The following is a 24,331-nucleotide window of genomic DNA, read 5'->3' on the forward strand; positions in this document are numbered from 1 at the left end:
GTGCTTAATTCCCATGATATTCTGTGTTGAAGAGATACCCAGGTAGGTGTCCGGAACACTAATAGTGTCGTCATCTAGTGTTTTTGCAAATAGATAAAATTCTAGCTAAACTGCTGCCATATAGTGATCCAGATATGTGCAAGACATACAAAGAGAATAATGAAAAAGCAAATCAGAAAGTTGTTTATAATTGTATGCCCTATCTGAATCATGAAAGAAACTGTTTGGGTTTCATGTCCCTTAAAGCATTGCGATCTATGCATTAAGTAAATATTTTATAATCATTTAAAACAGTAATTTTGTGAGCAAATGCTGGATGGTTTTGCTATTTCAAAGTAATTCAGGTGCATACCCCTTAAAATCTAGCTAGATATGTTTGGCCACAGATTAAACAATCAGGAGGCAAACTGTAAATTAGTTCCTACACTGCTCTAAACAACTAGGGCCAGATGGTCAAAAGTTTGCCACCAAAAATGTGAAAAACCACGTTCAGCCTTGCAAGGACAGTCGTGGTTTAATTATCAAAGAAATACAAAATGTATGCTTACCTACCTGATCAATTTCTTTCTTTCCGGATATGGAGAGTCCACAACTTCATTCAATTACTATTGGGAATATCACTCCTGGCCAGCAGGAGGAGGCAAAGAGCACCCCAGCAAAGCTGTTAAGTGTTACTCCCTTACCCACAATCCCCAGTCATTCGACCGAAGGGAAATGGAAAAGAAATAACACAAAATAACTGTCTTAATAACTGTATTAATTAAGGGTGGGGTCGTGGACTCTCCATATCCGGAAAGAAAGAAATTTATCAGGTAAGCATACATTTTATTTTCTTTCCTAAGATATTGAGAGTCCACTACATCATTCAATTACTAATGGTGAACCCACACCCAAGCTAGAGGACACGGAATGAATAGGGAGGGAGAACAAGACAGGCAGACCTAAACAGAAGGCACCAACGCTTAAAGAACTTTTCTCCCAAAGGAAGCCTCAGCCGAGGCAAAAGAATCAAATTTGTAGAATTTGAAAAAAGTGTGCAGAGGACCAAGTTGCAGCCTTGCAAATCTGTTCCACAGAAGCTTCATTTTTGAAAGCCTAAGAAGAGGAGCCCTAGTGGAATGAGCTGTAATTCTCTCAGGAGGATGCTGACCAGCAGTCTCATAAGTAAAACGAACTATACTTCTCAACCAGATGGAAAGAGAAGTAGCAGTAGCTTTTTGACCTTTACGCTTTCTTGAGAAACAAACAAACAGGGCAGAAGACTGGCGAAAATCCTTAGTCGCCTGTAGGTAAAATTTTAAAGCATGCACAACATCCAATTTGTGCAACAGATGTTCCTTATGAGAAGAAGGATTAGGACAGAGAGAAGGAACAACAGTTTCCTGATTAATATTTCTATCCAAAACCACTTTAGGGAGAAACCCCAAATTAGTACGAAGAACCGCCTTATCAGCATGAAAGATAAGGTAAGGCGAAACACACTGCAAAGCCGAGAGTTTCGAGACTCTCCGAGCAGAAGAGATAGCAAGAAGAAACAACCGCCAGAGCATCTATCAGGGCGGCCCGCAGATCTCCTGACCTTGAACCGTACCTTGAAAGCTTGGCGTTCTGCCGAGAGGCCATCAGATCCATCTCTGGTACCCCCCATTTGAGGGTTAACCTGGAGAAACAGCTCCGGATGGAGAGCCCACTCCCCGGGAAGAAATGTTTGTCTGCTCAGGAAATCCGCTGCCCAGTTGTCCACTCCTGGAATGTGGATGCCAGATAAACAATTGTGAGCTTCCGCCCACTGAATAATCCAAGTCACCTCCTTCATAGCTAAGGAACCCCAAGTTCCTCCCTGGTGGTTGATGTAAGCCACTGAGGTGATGTTGTCCGACTGGAACCTGATAAACCAGGCTAAGGACAACTGAAGCCAAGCCATCAAAGCATTGTAAATCGCTACAACACATTAGACTTGGTAAATGCGCTAAACTAAATGGAATCAAACCTTTCCTAAAAACACAACTTCCTCTATGTTGTGTTAAAATTGTATAGTTGCAAGGTACACATGGATATTAGGAGGGCGCTAGAATAAGCTTAAGATCATTGTAAATTGCTCTCAACTCCAAGATGTTTATGGGGAGAGCAGACTCCTCCCGAGTCCATAGTCCCTGCGCCTTTAATGAGTCTCAGACTGCTCCCAAGCCTAGCATGCTGGCGTCCGTGGTCACAATCACCCAGGAAGGACTTCCGGAAGCATGTGCCCTGAGACAGATGCTCCTGAGAAAGCCACCACGGGAGAGAGTCTCCTGTCGACTGGTCTAGATCTATCCTCTGCGACAAATCTGAATGGTCTCCATTCCATTGTCTGAGCATGCATAACTGCAGAGCTCTCAAATGGAATTGAGCAAAGGGAATGATGTCCATGGAAGGGACCATCAGACCAATTACCTCCATACATTGAGCCACTGATGGCCGAACTGTAGACTGTAGAGAGAGTCAAGAGGAGAGAATTTTGAATTTTCTGACCTCCATCAGAAAATTTTTCATAGATGGGGAATCTATTATGGTCCCTAAGAAAACTACGCTTGTAGCTGGAACAATGGAATTATTTCCCAAATTCACTTTCCATTCGAGGGAACGTAGAAAAGACAAGATCTCTGTATGAGAGTTTGCTTGTTGAAAAGATGATTTAAAAAGAATGATTATGGACTCTAGAAAGAGACCATAAAATTCAAAACACAGGCGCTAAAGCAGCTTAAAATAGAAAATATATAAAAAATGGTTTGTGAGCATATAACGCAATCTATATATGCAAATAATGACACCCAGTGTGGATTGAATCAACAAAAGAAGTGTGAACAATAGAAATATATAAAATATATATATATTTAATTACATAAGTGACAAAATATAATAAAATGATTTGCACACATAAAAGCGCTGATCAGGCGCAATATTGAAGTGTAGTATACATATTAGCAACAATATAATACAAAAAATGAAACAATGTGAAAAGTTTAATCAATTTCCAGTTGAGATTCGATGTGATTATTTTTTTCAGTCAGCCCAGATTTTGAAGGAGGATTTAGATCTTCAATAAGAGCTGGAACGAGATGAGGAAGACCAATAAAACGACAGAAAAGGCAACAAAATATGGTTTTCACTTCTACTTACACCGGAGATCGGTGGTTGAATCCTATATGTTCCTTTCAGTAGCGTGAGGCTCCAAACCGCAGTGGGCAGCGACAATCAATCCAGCGGAAAATATGCAAACACCTTTGCACAGGTAACTGGAAAACTGCACCTACGAGGCCGGAGAGAGACAAGAACAGAACAGAGCAACGCGTTTCAACCCGTAAGCAGGGTCTTTTTCAAGAGGCTTGAAAAAGACCCTGCTTACGGGTTGAAACGCATTGCTCTGTTCTGTTCTTGTCTCTCTCCGGCCTCCGTAGGTGCAGTTTTCCAGTTACCTGTGCAAAGGTGTTTGCATATTTTCCGCTGGATTGATTGTCGCTGCCCACTGCGGTTTGGAGCCTCACGCTACTGAAAGGAACATATAGGATTCAACCACCGATCTCCGGTGTAAGTAGAAGTGAAAACCATATTTTGTTGCCTTTTCTGTCGTTTTATTGGTCTTCCTCATCTCGTTCCAGCTCTTATTGAAGATCTAAATCCTCCTTCAAAATCTGGGCTGACTGAAAAAAATCATCACATCGAATCTCAACTGGAAATTGATGAAACTTTTCACATTGTTTCATTTTTTGTATTATATTGTTGCTAATATGTATACTACACTTCAATATTGCGCCTGATCAGCGCTTTTATGTGTGCAAATCATTTTATTCTATTTTGTCACTTATGTAATTAAATATATATATATTTTATATATTTCTATTGTTCACACTTCTTTTGTTGATTCAATCCGCACTGGGTGTCATTATTTGCATATATAGATTGCGTTATATGCTCACAAACCATTTTTTATATATTTTCTATTTTAAGCTGCTTTAGCGCCTGTGTTTTGAATTTTATGGTCTCTTTCTAGAGTCCATAATCATTCTTTTTAAATCACTATATCAATTGAGGTTGGGAGTTTCCTCTTTATCACCACAGGTTTAATAGTTTCCCTTTTTTGCGCAGTTAACCCTTTTGTCTTTTTGTTGAAAAGATGGCACTGAACCAATATGTCCAGGTAGAGTGCCACTGCAATTCCCCGAGACCTGATCACTGCCAAGAGAGGCCCCAGAACCTTTGAAAAAATTCTGGTAGCTGTGGCAAGGCCAAAACGGAAGAGCCACAAACTGAAAGTGTTTGTCTAGAAAGGCGAAACTCAGGTCTATAGTCGTCACAAACTGACCCTCTTGGACCAAAGGAAGAATGGAACAAATTATTTCTATTTTGAAGGATGGTACCCTGAGAAATGTGTTGAGGCACTTTAGGTCTAAAATAGGTCGAAAAATTCCCTCTTGGGAACCACAAACAGATTGAAATAGAATCCTAGACCCTGTTCCCCAACTGGAACAATCAACCCCAGGGAGGAAAGGTCTTGAACACAGTTCAAGAATACCTCTCTTTACCTGGTTTGCAGATAATCTTGAGAGATGGATGTAACCTTGAGATACTATGTCCACAGCCCAGACAAGGAACGAAAATTACTTTGACGTCCTTTAGGTCTGATCTTCTTGACTTGTGGTAAAAAAAAAAAACTTTTCCCCGCGTAATATCAGAAATTATTTCTGACAGACCAGGTCCAAAAAGGTTTTACCCTTTTAAGGAAGCGCCAGAAGCATGGACTTGGAATTAACTACAGCTGACCAAGATTTTAGCCACAAAGCCCTGCGGGCTAAGACAGTAAAGCCAGACATCCTGGCTCCCAGTCTAATAATTTGAATGTTAGCATCAGAAATAAAGGAATTGGCTAGTTTGAGAGCCTTATTCCAATCTTGGATCTCCTCCAACGGGGAACCACGCTAAGATCACTGCTAAAATTGATTCAGACAAGACATTGCACTAATAAGATGCAGAACTTGCTACTGTGGCAATACAAACTGCAGGTTGCCATTGACGTTCAAATAACCCTCCAGCTTCTTGTCCATGGGATCCTTAAAGGAACAGCTATCCTCTATAGGGATCATAGTTCTCTTAGCCAGAGTAGAAATCGCCCCTTCTACTATAGGCACCATGCGCAATGAATCTTTAATGGAGTCAGTAACAGGAAACATCTTTTTAAAGACGGGGAGAAAGGTATCCCTGGCTTCTCCCATTCCTGTGAAATAATCTCCGTCACACGGTCTGGAACAGGAAAAACTTCCACAGAGGAAGGAACATCATAGTATTTGTTAAGCTTACTAGATTTCTTAGGGTTGACAGCAACAGAAGAGTCGGAGTCGTCCAAAGTAGCCAGTACCTCCTTTAACAGTAAACAAAGGTGTTCAAGCTTAAATCTGAAGTTTACTTCTTCAGCATCAGATAAAGGAATTATACTGTCAGAATCTGAGATTTCGCCCTCAGAAGCTGCCGAGGTAACCTCTTCATCAGACTTATGAGGGAGGGCAACCTGCGTAGCAGCAGACGGAACAGACACCTTACACTCTGAAAATGTTTTAGATTTCCTCTTGTGCTTCCTCATCATGGGAAAAGCAGAAAAAGCTGCAGATACCGCAGAAGATACCTGTGCAGCAAAACCTACAGGCAAATAAACTCCTCCAGGAGTCTGAAAGGAACTGCAGGGCACTGTATGTGACACCATAGAGGCTTGGGACGTTTGAGGAGAAAGCTGTGGCATCGCCCGAACAGCATCATCCTGAGAGACATTAGGCTCAGAAACAAGGTAGGGCCTTATCTTTATATTTATTTTCCTATTTAAACATGAAGAACAAAACTGTATAAGAGAAACAATTTGAGCTTCAATGCATAATAAACATTTATTTAAAGGAACAAATCCCTGTTCCATGTCCATAATAAAAGATTCCCACCAAATAACAGGAAAATGTACTGTTACTTTAAATTACTTTTTAAACTGAGCGGATTGCACTCAAGAATAAAAACTTACTGTCACTTTAAAAAGAAACACAGAGCGATATAGTGCTCAAAATATGTACCCCAATTTCTCTACACCTTAACAACTGAGGTGCTTTACTTTTCCCTCCAGAAAAAAGAGAACTACAATATCGTTACAGACCCCACTGGCAGTTTAAGAATAATCAAAATTTAACAAGCTACTCAATAAGTTGTTTCTGAAGTCTGCTAGCACAGCCGACGCCGCTCCGATGATATCCGAAAGTGGAAGAGGCAGAGAGACATGTGACCAGCTGAATTGAAGCCGCGCCATTAGTGAGAGTGCGCGCTTCATAAGCCGATATTAAACCCTAACAGAAAAACTGACACATTCAGTTTGCATCTGAAGTCACAAAGTGCACCAAATGCAAAAACACTGACACACAATACTGGCACAATTATATTTCATGACCAAAGCTTAGGTTCCACTGAAGCTGCTACTATAAAACGTATGCCCCATTAAATACAGAGTTAATGCACTAAACAAATAAATAAATAAATGAGCCATAGATTAAAAGTTAACCCCTTCATGCCCATAAAGGAAAGTTAACCAAAGTCTCTCACATACATTGTGTCCTGCATACTGCCTAATAAAATCCTGTAGCAAGGATTTGCATGTCCCATAAAAATAATGCAGGGAAACTCCTTTAAAGTGCAAGTCTCCCAGACCTAGAAGACAAAAGCACTTACCTGCACATCAGCTGTCGGGCAAGTAGACAGCTTACAAGGCGTGAAAGGACACATACTCCTTACAGAGACCTATAGAAAAAGAAAGAACAGAGAAGCCAACTATGGCTTTCTATAACAAGGGCAGCAAAAATGTTAGAAAACCAAGCAAGGACTACCTCACAACTTTCTAACTGCTTAAAAGCCACAACTACTCTACTGAAGAGATTCACGTGGACACAGCTAGACCCAAAAACTTGCTTGTAGTTCAAATTTTCCTTCAGACACCAAACTTCACCTCCTCCATTGACAGAGGCAAAGAGAATTACTGGGGATCATGGGTAGGCGAGTGACACTTAACAGCTTTGCTGTGGTGCCCTTTGCCTCCTCCTGCTGGCCAGGAGTGATATTGAATGACGTTGTGGACTCTCCATATCTTAGGAAAGAAATAGTGTTTCCCTGCGAGTGGCGAGATCTCTCCCACAGAAATAATGAGAGCTTTCTGATGTGTAAAAGCTTTCAATAAAGGACGAAGTACACAGGGAGAACATGGCGTATGTTTAAACTTTAATATTACACCTTTAAATCACTGTTATTTTCATATACATAGGTTTTTCCTTTCAGATAATTAGTGTTTTTGAGTATTTTGATAAAAACTCACCATCTTTAAATTTGCGAGAAAAAAACAGTGAGATCTGTAGGGCAGAAAGTTTTAGATAATTCAATTTGGATTTGAGAGAGAAAGAATTTTATACACTCCCATGAAAAGCCCATGTTCAGCCTATTACCTTACGCTTTGTATTTTGTACTTATAAGTACTACTGTGTTTTTGCACATCCAGTGTACTCAAATTATGATTTTTGCTGTGCATACTTTATATGATTTTTTTTTCTTTCAAATTTACATACAAATTTTACGTTTTTGATAAAATAGGATTTTTGGTGAAGAATTTTGTTACAATTTTTGATGCACCTTTAAAAGGACATGAAACCCAATTTGTTTTCTTTCCTGATTCAGACACAACATATCATTTTAAACAACTTTCCAAATTACTTCTATTATCTAATTTGCTTTGTACTCTTGGTATCCTTTGTTGAGGAGCATGTCTATATAGCCTCATGAGCTAGCTGCTGATTGGTGGCTGCACATATAAATCTCTTATCATTGGTTTACCACTGTGCTCAGCGAGCTTCCAGTAGTGCATTGCTAGATAATTCCACCAGGGAAATAGAAGTACTGGCAGCATTCTTATAGAATCTCATCAGCCCATAGAGCTTTAGATAATTATACCAGGGAAGTAGAAGTACTGGCAGCATTCTTATAGAGTCTCACCAGCCCAGAGAGCTTTAGATAATTCCACCAGGGAAGTAGATGTACTGGTAGCATTCTTATAGAATTTCATTAACCCAGAGAGCTTTAGATAATTCCACCAGGGAAGTAGAAGTACTAGCAGCATCCTTATAGAGTCTCACCAGCCCAGAGAGCTTTAGATAATTCCACCAGGGAAGTAGATGTACTGGCAGCATTCTTATAGAATCTCACCAGCCCAGAGAGCTTTAGATAATTCCACCAGGGAAATAGAAGTGCTGGCAGCATTCTTATAGAATCTCACCAGCCCAGAGAGCTTTAGATAATTCTACCAGGGAAGTAGAAGTACTGGCAGCATTCTTATAGAGTCTTACCAGCCCAGAGACCTTTAGATAATTCCACGAGGGAAATAGAAGTACTGGCAGCATTCTTATAGAGTCTCACTGGCCCAGAGACCTTTAGATAATTCCACCAGGGAAGTAGAACTACTAGCAGCATTCTTATGGAATCTCACCAGCCCAGAGAGCTTTAGATAATTCCACCAGGGAAATAGAAGTACTGGCAGCATTCTTATAGGGTCTCTGCGGCCCAAGACACCTTTAGATAATTCCACCAGGGAAATAGAAGTACTGGCAGCATTCTTATAGAGTCTCACTGGCCCAGAGACCTTTAGATAATTCCACCAGGGAAATAGAAGTACTGGCAGCATTCTTATGGAATCTCACCAGCCCAGAGAGCTTTAGATAATTCCACCAGGGAAATAGAAGTACTGGCAGCATTCTTATAGGGTCTCTGTGGCCCAAGACACCTTTAGATAATTCCACCAGGGAAGTAGAAGTACTGGCAGCATTCTTATAGAATTTCTCACCAGCACAGAGAGCTTTAGATAATTCCACCAGGGAAATAGAAGTGCTGGCAGCATTCTTATAGAATCTCACCAGCCCAGAGAGCTTTAGATAATTCCACCAGGGAAGTAGAAGTACTGGCAGCATTCTTATAGAATCTCACCTGCCCAGAGAGCTTTAGATAATTCCACCAGTGAAATAGAAGTACTGGCAGCATTCTTATAGAGAGTCTCACCAGCCCAAAGAGCTTTAGATAATTCCACCAGTGAAATAGAAGCACTGGCAGCATTCTTATAGAGTCTCACCGGCCCAGAGAGCTTTAGATAATTCCACCAGGGAAGTAGAAGTACTGGCAGCATTCTTATAGAATCTCACCAGCCCAGAGAGCTTTAGATAATTCCACCAGGGAAGTAGAAGTACTGGCAGCATTCTTATAGAATCTCACCAGCCCAGAGAGCTTTAGATAATTCCACCAGGGAATTAGAAGTACTGGCAGCATTCTTATAGAATCTCACCAGCCCAGAGAGCTTTAGATAATTCCACCAGGGAAATAGAAGTGCTGGCAGCATTCTTATAGAATCTCACCAGCCCAGAGAGCTTTAGATAATTCCACCAGGGAAGTAGAAGTACTAGCAGCATTCTTATAGAGTCTTGGATGTTTACACTAAAATGTGGTACACAAAATGTGAAGATGTAAAAAGATAATATATTCTCTTTAATACAATTTAAAATACTTTTAAAACACTTTTAAAACAATCAATTCGCATACAGAAATCTTAAAATAATGATGGCTATTTTGGGCTTGGCTATAATATCTTGGATTATCGTTATAGACCACACTTGTTCAGTGCTAGTTTATGTTTCCCTCATGGATCCATGTTAACAGTCTTAGAGATAACAATAATAACAGTTATGGTTTTCACAAATCTTTTCAGATTGGCAAATTTCTTAATCACTTGAGTTATTCTTAGTTAAATCGCCTCTGGTTAAAGAGGTTGGCGACCGAAACGCGTTGGCTGGTGAGTGAAACTCTTAAAGTAAGGACTTATTTTAGCAATCTGCACTATTGTTATTTCTTTTTTAGCAGAGGGACCAAGCCGCACAACATTGCTCACACTCGAGAATTCGAGGAGCTGTGCCGGGTACAAGTGCGAGCATAAGAAGGTCAAAAAATCAACAGCTTAGGATTGTTTAGCAACTCCACTGGCCCATAAACCAAAGATTCAACGGGGGATTTAGCCAAAAGAACTGTTAGCCCAAAAAATTGGGGACACTTTCATTTCAAAACTTTTTTCTTTTTCCATTTTTTTCACATTTTTCATATATATTTTTCTCGTGGACACTGTATTTGAGGATTTTTATCATCTGTTTTATTTAATTGCACTAACACTCACATTTGAATTTTATAGACAATGTTGTTTATATTTTTTGTTTTTGTTTTGAGCATATTTTTGTTTTGAGCATATATAATTTATGAGCACTTGCACAAATTATCAAATCATTGGTTTATTCTGAGTTGAACAATTGTTTTCATTTTTATCACGAACCACTATTGATAAAAATTGTATGAAGAAAACTCCTGTATTGCAGTTATAATTGGCACCTTTTAGATTAAAATTTGCACCTTTAGAAATAAAAAGATTTTAGAAGGCACAGATATTTCAAGATTAAGAACCCCTTAACAGCGGTAACCCGTTTGAAATTTTTTTTTTTTTTTTTAGCAAAAACTGTTTGAATCGCCGTTAGCGGTAGTCACCTGCAGAGTAATCAGAATGGTAATTTAAGCTATCCAGGTTCACAAACCACTACTTGGATAAAGTGAAATCTGTATGAACATCAGCGAATTGGAGTTCACACAAAGTTTTATATAGCAAAGGGTGACCTCTTTAACCAGAGGCGATTTAACTAAGAATAACTCAAGTGATTAAGAAATTTGCCAATCTGAAAAGATTTGTGAAAACCATAACTGTTATTATTGTTATCTCTAAGACTGTTAACATGGATCCATGAGGGAAACATAAACTAGCACTGAACAAGTGTGGTCTATAACGATAATCCAAGATATTATAGCCAAGCCCAAAATAGCCATCATTATTTTAAGATTTCTGTATGCGAATTGATTGTTTTAAAAGTGTTTTAAAAGTATTTTAAATTGTATTAAAGAGAATACATTATCTTTTTACATCTTCACATTTTGTGTACCACATTTTAGTGTAAACATCCAAGACCCAGCCTTTGAGTAGGCGCTGTGATATTTGGGGAGCTGGAATCTGTAATCTGTATTTGACCACTAGGGGTCAAAAAATCATAGCCAAGGGTCAAAAGCAACAGGCGCTAAGTGTTCTTTTGTACAAATTCTTATAGAGTCTCACCAGCCCAGAGAGCTTTAGATAATTACACCAGGGAAATAGAAGTACCGGCAGCATTCTTATAGAATCTCACCGTGCCAGAGAGCTTTAGATAATTCCACCAGGGAAATAGAAGTACTGGCAGCATTCTTATAGAGTCTCACCAGCCCAGAGAGCTTTAGATAATTCCACCAGGGAAATAGAAGTACTGGCAGCATTCTTATAGAATCTCACCTGCCCAGAGAGCTTTAGATAATTCCACCAGGGAAATAGAAGTACTGGCAGCATTCTTATAGAATCTCACCTGCCCAGAGAGCTTTAGATAATTCCACCAGGGAAATAGAAGTACTGGCAGCATTCTTATAGAATCTCACCAGCCCAGAAAGCTTTAGATAATTCCACCAGGGAAATAGAAGTACTGGCAGCATTCTTATAGAATCTCACCAGCCCAGAGAGCTTTAGATAATTCCACCAGGGAAATAGAAGTACTGGCAGCATTCTTATAGAATCTCACCAGCCCAGAGAGCTTTAGATAATTCCACCAGGGAAATAGAAGTACTGGCAGCATTCTTATAGAATCTCACCAGCCCAGAGAGCTTTAGATAATTCCACCAGGGAAATAGAAGTACTAGCAGCATTCTTATAGAATATCACCAGCCCAGAGAGCTTTAGATAATTCCACCAGAGAAGTAGAAGTACTGGCAGCATTCTTATAGAATCTCACCAGCCAAGAGAGCTTTAGATAATTCCACCAGGGAAATAGAAGTACTAGCAGCATTCTTATAGAATCTCACCAGCCCAAAGAGCTTTAGATAATTCCACCAGAGAAATAGAAGTACTGACAGCATTCTTATAGAATATCACCAGCCCAGAGAGCTTTAGATAATTCCACCAGGGAAGTAGAAGTACTGGCAGCATTCTTATAGAATCTCACCAGCCCAGAGAGCTTTAGATAATTCCACCAGGGAAGTAGAAGTACTAGCAGCATTCTTATAGAATCTCACCGGCCCAGAGAGCTTTAGATAATTCCACCAGGGAAGTAGAAGCACTGGCAGCATTCTTATAGAATCTCACCAGCCCAGAGAGCTTTAGATAATTCCACCAGAGAAATAGAAGTGCTGGCAGCATTCTTATAGAATCTCACCAGCCCAGAGAGCTTTAGATAATTCCACCAGGGAAATAGAAGTACTGGCAGCATTCTTATAGAATCTCACCAACCCAGAGAGCTTAAGATAATTCCACCAGGGAAATAGAAGTACTGGTAGCATTCTTATAGACTCTCACCAGCCCAGAGAGCTTTAGATAATTCCACCAGAGAAATAGAAGTACTGGCAGCATTCTTATAGACTCTCACCAGCCCAGAGAGCTTTAGATAATTCCACCAGAGAAATAGAAGTGCTGGCAGCATTCTTATAGAATCTCACCAGCCCAGAGAGCTTTAGATAATTCCACCAGGGAAATAGAAGTACTGGCAGCATTCTTATAGAATCTCACCAGCCCAGAGAGCTTTAGATAATTCCACCAGGCAAATAGAAGTACTGGCAGCATTCTTATAGAATCTCACCAGCCCAGAGACCTTTAGATAATTCCACCAGAGAAATAGAAGTACTGGCAGCATTCTTATAGAGTCTCACCAGCCCAGAGACCTTTAGATAATTCCACCAGGGAAATAGAAGTACCGGCAGCATTCTTATAGAGTCTCACCTGCCCAGAGAGCTTTAGATAATTCCACCAGGGAAATAGAAGTACTGGCAGCATTCTTATAGAATATCACAAGAGAGCTTTAGATAATTCCACCAGGGAAATAGAAGTACTGGCAGCATTCTTATAGAATCTCACCAGCCCAGAGAGCTTTAGATAATTCCACCAGGCAAATAGAAGTACTGGCAGCATTCTTATAGAATCTCACCAGCCCAGAGAGCTTTAGATAATTTCACCAGAGAAATAGAAGTACTGGCAGCATTCTTATAGAGTCTCACCAGCCCAGAGACCTTTAGATAATTCCACCAGAGAAATAGAAGTACTGGCAGCATTCTTATAGAGTCTCACCAGCCCAGAGACCTTTAGATAATTCCACCAGGGAAATAGAAGTACTGGCAGCATTCTTATAGAATCTCACCTGCCCAGAGAGCTTTAGATAATTATACCAGGGAAATAGAAGTACTGGCAGCATTCTTATAGACTCTCACCAGCCCAGAGAGCTTTAGATAATTCCACCAGGGAAATAGAAGTACTGGCAGCATTCTTATAGAATATCACAAGAGAGCTTTAGATAATTCCACCAGGGAAATAGAAGTACTGGCAGCATTCTTAAACCCAATTTGTTTTCTTTCCTGATTCAGACACAACATATAATTTTAAACAACTTTCCAAATTACTTCTATTATCTAATTTGCTTTGTACTTTTGGTATCCTTTGTTGAGGAGCATGGCTAGATAGCCTCATGAGCTAGCTGCTGATTGGTGGCTGCACATATAAATCTCTTATCATTGGTTTACCACTGTGCTTAGCGAGCTTCCAGTAGTGCATTGCTAGATAATTCCACCAGGGAAATAGAAGTACTGGCAGCATTCTTATAGAATCTCACCAGCCCAGAGAGCTTTAGATAATTCCATCAGGGAAATAGAAGTACTGGCAGCATTCTTATAGTCTCACCAGCCCAGAGAGCTTTAGATAATTCCACCAGGGAAATAGAAGTACTGGCAGCATTCTTATAGAATCTCACCAGCCCAGAGAGCTTTAGATAATTCCACCAGGGAAATAGAAGTACTGGCAGCATCTTATAGAGTCTCACCAGCCCAGAGAGCTTTAGATAATTCCACCAGGGAAGTAGATGTACTGGCAGCATTCTTATAGAATCTCACCTGCCCAGAGAGCTTTAGATAATTCCACCAGGGAAATAGAAGTACTGGCAGCATTCTTATAGAATCTCACCAGCCCAGAAAGCTTTAGATAATTCCACCAGGGAAATAGAAGTACTGGCAGCATTCTTATAGAATATCACCAGCCCAGAGAGCTTTAGATAATTCCACCAGGGAAATAGAAGTACTGGCAGCATTCTTATAGAATCTCACCAGCCCAGAGAGCTTTAGATAATTCCACCAGGGAAATAGAAGTACTGGCAGCATTCTTATAGAATCTCACCAGCCCAGAGAGCTTTAGATAATTCCACCAGGGAAATAGAAGTACTAGCAGCATTCTTATAGAATATCACCAGCCCAGAGAGCTTTAGATAATTCCACCAGGGAAATAGAAGTACTAGCAGCATTCTTATAGAATCTCACCAGCCCAAAGAGCTTTAGATAATTCCACCAGAGAAATACAAGTACTGACAGCATTCTTATAGAATATCACCAGCCCAGAGAGCTTTAGATAATTCCACCAGGGAAGTAGAAGTACTGGCAGCATTCTTATAGAATATCACCAGCCCAGAGAGCTTTAGATAATTCCACCAGGGAAGTAGAAGTACTAGCAGCATTCTTATAGAATCTCACCGGCCCAGAGAGCTTTAGATAATTCCACCAGGGAAGTAGAAGCACTGGCAGCATTCTTATAGAATCTCACCAGCCCAGAGAGCTTTAGATAATTCCACCAGAGAAATAGAAGTGCTGGCAGCATTCTTATAGAATCTCACCAGCCCAGAGAGCTTTAGATAATTCCACCAGGGAAATAGAAGTACTGGCAGCATTCTTATAGAATCTCACCAGCCCAGAGAGCTTTAGATAATTCCACCAGGGAAATAGAAGTACTGGCAGCATTCTTATAGAATCTCACCAACCCAGAGAGCTTAAGATAATTCCACCAGGGAAATAGAAGTACTGGCAGCATTCTTATAGACTCTCACCAGCCCAGAGAGCTTTAGATAATTTCACCAGGAAATAGAAGTACTGGCAGCATTCTTATAGAATATCACCAGCCCAGAGAGCTTTAGATAATTCCACCAGGGAAATAGAAGTACTGGCAGCATTCTTATAGAGTCTCACCAGCCCAGAGAGCTTTAGATAATTTCACCAGAGAAATAGAAGTGCTGGCAGCATTCTTATAGAATCTCACCAGCCCAAAGAGCTTTAGATAATTCCACCAGAGAAATAGAAGTGCTGGCAGCATTCTTATAGAATCTCACCAGCCCAGAGAGCTTTAGATAATTCCACCAGGGAAATAGAAGTACTGGCAGCATTCTTATAGAATCTCACCAGCCCAGAGAGCTTTAGATAATTCCACCAGGGAAATAGAAGTACTGGCAGCATTCTTATAGAATCTCACCAGCCCAGAGAGCTTTAGATAATTCCACCAGGGAAATAGAAGTACTGGCAGCATTCTTATAGAATCTCACCAGCCCAGAGAGCTTTAGATAATTCCACCAGGGAAATAGAAGTACTGGCAGCATTCTTATAGAGTCTCACCAGCCCAGAGACCTTTAGATAATTCCACCAGGGAAATAGAAGTACTGGCAGCATTCTTATAGAATATCACAAGCCCAGAGAGCTTTAGATAATTCCACCAGGGAAATAGAAGTACTGGCAGCATTCTTATACAATCTTACCAGCCCAGAGAGCTTTAGATAATTCCACCAGGGAAATAGAAGTACCGGCAGCATTCTTATAGAGTCTCACCAGCCCAGAGACCTTTAGATAATTCCACCAGGGAAGTAGAAGTACTAGCAGCATTCTTATAGAATCTCACCAGCCCAGAGAGCTTTAGATAATTCCACCAGGGAAGTAGAAGTAGTAGCAGCATTCTTATAGAATCTCACCAGCCCAGAGACCTTTAGATAATTCCACCAGGGAAATAGAAGTACTGGCAGCATTCTTATAGAATATCACAAGCCCAGAGAGCTTTAGATAATTCCACCAGGGAAATAGAAGTACTGGCAGCATTCTTATACAATCTTACCAGCCCAGAGAGCTTTAGATAATTCCACCAGGGAAATAGAAGTACCGGCAGCATTCTTATAGAGTCTCACCAGCCCAGAGACCTTTAGATAATTCCACCAGGGAAGTAGAAGTACTGGCAGCATTCTTATAGAATCTCACCAGCCCAGAGAGCTTTAGATAATTCCACCAGGGAAGTAGAAGTAGTAGCAGCATTCTTATAGAATCTCACCAGCCCAGAGAGCTTTAGATAATTCCACCAGGGAAATAGAAGTACTGGCACCATTCTTATAGAATCTCACCAGCCTAGAGAGCTTTAGATAATTCCACCAGGGAAGTAGAAGTACTGGCAGCATTCTTATAGAATCTCACCAGCCCAAAGAGCTTTAGATAATTCCACCAGGGAAGTAGAAGTACTGGCAGCATTCTTATAGAATATCACCAGCCCAGAGACCTTTAGATAATTCCACCAGGGAAATATAAGTACTGGCAGCATTCTTATAGAATCTCACCAGCCCAGAGAGCTTTAGATAATTCTACCAGGGAAATAGAAGTACTAGCAGCATTTTTATAGAGTCTCACCAGCCCAGAGAGCTTTAGATAATTCCACCAGGGAAATAGAAGTACTGGCAGCATTCTTATAGAATCTCACCAGCCCAGAGAGCTTTAGATAATTCCACCAGGGAAATAGAAGTACTAGCAGCATTCTTATAGAGTCTCACCAGCCCAGAGAGCTTTAGATAATTCCACCAGGGAAATAGAAGTACTAGCAGCATTCTTATAGAGTCTCACCAGCCCAGAAAGCTTTAGATAATTCCACCAGGGAAGTAGAAGTACTGGCAGCATTCTTATAGAATCTCACCAGCCCAGAGAGCTTTAGATAATTCCACCAGGGAAATAGAAGTACTGGCAGCATTCTTATAGAGTCTCACCAGCCCAGAGAGCTTTAGATAATTCCACCAGGGAAATAGAAGTACTAGCAGCATTCTTATAGAGTCTCACCAGCCCAGAGAGCTTTAGATAATTCCACCAGGGAAGTAGAAGTACTGGCAGCATCTTATAGAATCTCACCAGCCCAGAGAGCTTTAGATAATTCCACCAGGGAAATAGAAGTACTGGCAGCATTCTTATAGAATCTCACCAGCCCAGAGAGCTTTAGATAATTCCACCAAGGAAATAGAAGCACTGGCAGCATTCTTATAGAATCTCACCAGCCCAGAGAGCTTTAGATAATTCCACCAAGGAAATAGAAGCACTGGCAGCATTCTTATAGAATCTCACCAGCCCAGAGAGCTTTAGATAATTCCACCAGGGAAGTAGAAGTACTGGCAGCATTCTTATAGAATCTTGAGCTTGTCAATTTGTTTTCTAGTGACCACAATCACAAAACGTGTCTGCACTTAATAAACCTGAAACTTCAAATTGTTCCTAAAAAAAACACACAAAATTAACTGTCTGCAATTTCACAGTTTCATAATAGAAAAACGAAATGCGTGTAGCAACGCTAATAGGTAATGTGTGCAATTAACCTATTGTGCGCCAACCCAGTGATATGTGTGTATGTCTCTTTAAAAGGACTTCAAACCTCCCCAACAGGCCAGATTTTCAAAATCTGGCTTGTTGGGGAGGCCTGAGGACAGGTTTGAAAACAGGTGAGATAGAACAGCAATTTTAAACAACTTTATAATTTAGTTCTATTATCAAATTTTCTTAGTTCTCTTGGTATCTTTTATTGAAACAAAGGGAGGTTAGCTCAGGAGTGTGCACGTGTCATGTTATCCATATGCCAGAGCACTAGAGGGCAGCACTATTTCCTACCATGTAGTGCTCCAGATGCTACCTAGGTATCTCTTCAACACAGAATATCAAGGGAACGAAGCGCATTTGATAATAGAAGTAAATTGGAAACTTTTTTAAATTGTATTTTCTGTCTGAATCACAGAAGAAAGTTTTTGGGGATTCTTATGCCTTTAAAACCCTTTGCTGTCCTTTGTCAGAATATATCCGACAAAGGGTTTTAGCGCATGCACTCAAATGTCGGATATATTCCGACTTTGCCGCTTTTGAATTTCACAGCTAAATAGCGACATCTAGCGGTGACTTGCTATTTAGCTATGTAATTAAAAAATATTGGTGCGTCAATTAAATAAAACCTGACGGCTGCAGGTTTTATTTAATGTATAGGACCGGAAAGGGTTAAGAGATTTGAACAGGAACGTTATTTTTATATTGGGCATGTGCGTTTGCTGGGTTATTACGCTATTTTGTATTAATGTAAAAGTGCTTATTATTGACTTTGTAACATTAATAGATCAAGCAGAAGGTGTTTGGTGACTTTGCCTCCTAACGTCATCCGATATGGCACCGGCGATTTCAGTATGCGTTTACCCATACCCAGAACCAATGTTACATTGCAAAACGTTTGAGGTACTCGGTAATAAGATAAAAAGTGCTTTCTGGGTTTTATAAAGCTGTTGAATTCATTTGAAAATTGACCTTGTAAGTGTAGTTTTATATATATATATAGAGAGAGAGAATTCAGATTGTGAGCAAAAATAACAGGACTGGCACATGTTAAAGGGACAGTCAACTCAATTTTTTTTTTATTGTTTTAAAATATTGATATCCCTTTATTACCAATTCCCCAGTTTTGCACAGAAAACACTGTTATATTAATACACTTTTTACCTCTGTGATTACCTTGTATCTAAGCATATTCTGACGGTCCCTGATCACATGACTATCTATTGACTTGCATTTAAGCCAATTAGTGTAAGAATCCACGGGCGTCAGCACATTGTTATCTATATGGCTCACATGAACTAGCTTCCCCTGATGTGAAAAGCAAATACAAAAACATGTGATCATGGGGCTCTCTTTAGGGACTTAGAAACAGACAGATATTTAGAGGTTTAAAGGTTATAAAGTATGTTAATATAACCATGTTTTTTGTGCAAAGCTGGGGAATGGGTAGTAAAGGCATTATCTATCTCTTTATACAATAACAATTTTTGTGTTGACTGTTCCTTTAAGTAAAGAGCCATCTTTCACAGAAATTATAATGAAAAAGTGCTGCCAAAAAACAATTAAAACGGTTGTGATCTCAATCATTGTAAGCAGTTAAAATGCCAATGATTATCAAGTGACAGCTTGTGATGAAGCCCATATTCTCCCCTCTTCGAGACATCCAACACCTGACATTTCATGGTTGGAGACTCTATTCTCAACACCTCACCCCGGGTCCTCTGTCTTGGGGTCACACATGACTCAGAGCTCACATTCAACCCACACATACAAGCGCTTACCAAATCCTGCCGTTCACACCTACGCAACATTTCCAGAATTCGTCCCTTCCTTACTCAAAAAACTACAAAAATACTTATTCATTCCCTCATTTTGTCACGCATTGATTATTGCAATCTACTTCTAAATGGCCTTCCAAAACACCGCCTCTCCACCCTCCAATCTATTATGAATGCTTCTGCTAGACTCATCCACCTAAGTCGCCGATCTACATCAGGGACTCCGCTCTGCCAATCTCTACACTGGCTCCCCATACACTCCAGAATACAATGTAAAGTATTAACCTTAACTTACAAAGCACTCAACAGTCTAACTCCCAACTATATTTCCTCTCTCATCGTGAAATATTCCCCATCCCGTACCTCTTCGATCAACCTCTGACCTACGTCTCTCCACTCCTGTTATGTCTACATCCCACTCCCGCCTCCCAAGACTTTGCACGTGCTGCTCCTGTCCTATGGAACTCTCTACCCCGCTCCATAAGACTGTCTGCAACCTTGTATAGCTTCAGACGCTCCTTGAAAACCCACCTATTCAGAGAGGCTTACCATCTCTCCTCCATCCCTCATCCTAGCCAAACTAATACATGAACTGTCTGACTCACTGCTGCAACTACAACCGATGTGACAAGCTACCCCAACCTTATGTCTCTGCACCCTAAACCTGTAGACTGTGAGCTCTCCAGAGCAGGGCCCTCTTCCTCCTGTACTAGATTTGTTTAGTTTTGTTATGTTTTGTATTTTATCACAAATCCTTGTCATTGTCATACCCCTATAACTGTACCCAGAGCTACGGGATTTGACGGCGCCATACAAATAAATGATAATAATAATAAAACTAGGATTAGTAATGCGAGAATGACATTCTCACATTACTATGTGCAGAATAATAAGAAATACCAGATTTTGCAACGCTACAGACCGTGAGAAGCGCAATCGCATTGTTTACCAGGTATTCGTTAGGAAGTGCAGCCTTTGCTTATCAGCTGGGGCTGCCTCTATAGCATTTATAAACATTACTGATACTGTAGCTGCCCCTGCAATAATAACACACAATTTTCAAGTCTATAAAATATTTAAGTATGCAAAAATAACTTTGTAATGTGCTTTTCAATATTAATTTTCCCTGTTCTTCTAATAATTGTGGCTTTTATTGCTGCTCCCAGAGAAGTTGAAGTGTATCCTGCAGGATTCAGAGTATGACCCTGAAATATGCTACATATTTTCCATTGCTATATCGGTGCAGGCACTTATTTATATCTGTCCCTCATTTTCCACAGAGAATTGGATAAATATATATACTGAGAAGGCTTTTAAATGGTGTGTCCTTTGACTCCAAAACAAATAAAGTATTGCTAGCAAAATTACAGTTTAAAGGGACATAAAAAGTTCATTATGAAAATACCCTTATGTGTAAGAACATTTGTTTCTTGCACTGTCACTGTCACATGTGTTTAACCCGTTTAAGTTTAAAAGGACAGTAAAGTCAAAATAAAACTTTAACAATTCAGATAGAACATGCCATTATAAACAACTTTCCAATTTGGTTTTATTATCAAATTTAATTCATTCTCTTCGTATCCTTTGTTGTAAAGCATACCTAGGTAGGCTCAGGAATAGCAATACACCACTGTGAGCTAGCTGCTGATTGGTAGTCGCACATATATGCCTCTTGTCATTGGTTCACCAAATGTGATCAGCTAGCTTCCTGTAGTGCTTTGCTGCTCCTTCAAAAAAGGATACCAAGAGAGTGAAACAGATTTTATAACAGAAGCTATTTGGAAAGTTCTATCTGTATCGTAAAAACAACATGTTGGGTTTCATGTCAGATCTGCAGTGACAAGGAATGGCTGAAACATGTCCATAATAAAGATCAAAGCATTATGAATCTCAGCACTACGGAATTGTGTGGCGCTTTATAAATAAGCTATAATAATAATACTAATAACAATATCCGCTTTGAAACAAATGCAGTGTATTCACCATTTGTCAGTTTATTCTTGTATAATGTCTGCCACTATGTGATAATCGCTAACAGGAACCTGCCTTGGGGAGAGTGTGGATATACCACTGTGCTCTCAGCTTCACAAGGCCGCGTCACATCCAGAGCTGTTTAGCACTTGTATCAAGCGTTAGGTGAGAAGTGCAGAGGAAATGATTACACGTGTATAACAATGCAGAGCTAGAAAGACCGGTATTTATCTTTCTCAATCACCCCCACCCATCTATTTTTATCACCTGTTAACTACCCCCCCCCCCGCTATAATGTATATCTTCAGCAGTATAGAACTCTCTCACACTAGGTGCAATGATTTCGCTCAGACAAGGGGGCGCTCTAATGCTATCTCCATATCTAAATATACAGTATTTACAAACCAATTGTCATACAGTGCAGCAGTGTATGGTTCTGTTACCTAAGCTGTAGTATATAGGCTGAGTTGGGTATGAGATGTAAAAAAATAGTACATGCTTTATAAAATACAGAGTATTCCCTAGTTCTAAAAGCTTGTTATCTGCTCTTCTGAGGTCACTAAGGGGCATTGCAATGAGTTCCAGAGTAGCAATCTCAGGGTTTAATATGTCTTAATGGAAATTATAATCTAATAATAAATTACTGTAATTTGTAGAGCACTTTATTACTACATTTATGAACCTTGATAACTACATACTTAACCTTACTAAAAGGGGTTAAACACACAAACATAGAGCAGCAGTACCACTCCAGAGCTGACCGTGTCCTGCAGAGGATCTGCTCCTCAGTATACCTGGTGTGCAAGATTGCCTTAGGAGCAGCATACACCAGCCAATCACTGACCATATCCTGCTGAGGACCTGCTCCTCAGTACACGTGGTGCTCAAGATTGCCTTAGGAGCAGCATACACCAGCCAATCATTGACCGTATCCTGCTGAGGACCTGCTCCTCAGTACACGTAATGCACAAAATTGCCTTAGGAGCAGCATACACCAGCCAAACATTGACCGTATCCTGCTGAGGACCTGCTCCTCAGTACACGTAATGCGCAAAATTGCCTTAGGAGCAGCATACAGACAGGTATGATAGATGCTCTCATACAAGAGGAACTATCAAGTATACTCCAGTGAATGGTGCTTGTAATTCAAACGCAGAAAAAAGCACTCTAAAAAGGCGGTTTACCTCCGTAATAACCACCTATAAACTAAGAATAGTTTAGAGAAATAGGGGCTGAATTGATTTTGGAGTGCGCCTGAGATAACTCTAAAAGAGGTTCCCTCAGTCTTAATTTGCCTAATGGATATGTTTAATTAATGTTTTTTGCTTTATATATAATTCTAATCGTATACAGACCGAAGTGTAATAAATTTCTAGATAATTTATAAAAGACAAATATCTGGATGTTTTGTTAAAATAAATTCATTTATTTTACTAATTCGATCAATTCATAAAATTGTGCTTAAAACATATGTATATATATTTCTCAATAGCCTAAAAAACTTAATATTTATGCAATTTCATAGAACAAGTTAGAACACAATTTTACAATACATAGATGTATGTCGCTTAATGTAACCCAGATCCGGTACGCAACTTATAACTAGTTGATCAAAACTTAATAATCTGTGGCTTAAATTTTTTTTTCTGTTTCTTAAAAAATAAAATACTTGTGGTTAACAAATTTCGTTATGTATATTAGGAGATACTCTTGCTGATCAATAGATATGGGTTTTGTACAAAACTTTTTTCAGAATCATAAAAAATTGACCATTTGATAGCAGCATACACCAGCCAATCACTAAACGGTGTCCTGCTGAGGACCTGCTCCTCAGTACACGTGGTGCGCGAGATTGCCTTAGGAGCAGCATACACCAGCCAATCACTGACCGTATCCTGCTGAGGATCTGCTCCTCAGTACACCTGGTGCACGAGATTGCCTTAGGAGCAGCATACACCAGCCAATCACTGACCGTATCCTGCTGAGGATCTGCTTCTCAATACACCTTATGTGCGATATTGCCTTAGGAGCAGCATACACCAGCCAATCACTGACCGTATCCTGCTGAGGATCTGCTCCTCAGTACACCTGGTGTTGTGAAATTGCCTTAGGAGCAGCATACACCAGCCAATCACTGATTGTATCCTGCTGAGGACCTGCTCCTCAGTACACGTGGTGCGCGAGATTGCCTTAGGAGCAGCATACACCAGCCAATCACTGATCGTATCCTGCTGAGGACCTGCTCCTCAGTACACGTGGTGCGCAAGATTGCATTAGGAGCAGCATACACCAGCCAATCACTGACCGTATCCTGCTGAGGACCTGCTCCTCAGTACACGTGGTGCGCGAAATTGCCTTAGGACCAGCATACACCAGCCAATCACTGATCGTATCCTGCTGAGGACCTGCTCCTCAGTACACGTGGTGTGTGAGATTGCCTTAGGAGCAGCATACACCAGCCAATCACTGATCGTATCCTGCTGAGGACCTATGTGACGTTGGCACCCCATGTTTGTAAAAACTGAATTACAATATACCATTCGTTTTTGCTGCATTTGTGCTGATTTGTGCTGCAAAAACTAACGTTTGTGCCGGTTTAGTTTAGGAGATATAGCACATTATTTTTTTATGAAACACTGCCCACTTTGCACCCCATGTTATGCAATTTTAAAAACAAATATACCATTTTGTGCTGCAAAAACGAACGTTTGTGCCGGTTTGGTTTAGGAGATATTGCGCATTATTTTTTATGAAATGCCGCCCACTTTGCACCCCATGTTATGCAATTTTAAAAGCAAATATACAATTTGTTTGTGCTGATTTGTGCCGCAAAAACGAATGTTTAGGTCGGTTTGGTTTAGGCGATATAGAGCATTATATTTGCTAAAACTCCACCCACTTTGCACCCCATGTTATGCAATTTTAAAAACAAATATACCATTTGTTTGTGCTGCAAAAAACGAACGTTTGTGCTGGTT

The 24,331-nt window shown here is 40.1% G+C and overlaps 1 protein-coding gene across 1 annotated transcript in view; it reads left to right on the forward strand.

Annotated features, from left to right (window-relative positions):
- NCS1 (neuronal calcium sensor 1) overlaps positions 1-24,331 on the forward strand; it is a 278,873-nt gene that overhangs the window by 247,138 nt on the left and 7,404 nt on the right. The window lies entirely within an intron of this gene.

Source organism: Bombina bombina, chromosome 12 (genome assembly GCF_027579735.1).
Source record: "Bombina bombina isolate aBomBom1 chromosome 12, aBomBom1.pri, whole genome shotgun sequence".
In the NCBI taxonomy this organism is placed as follows: Eukaryota; Metazoa; Chordata; class Amphibia; order Anura; family Bombinatoridae; genus Bombina; species Bombina bombina.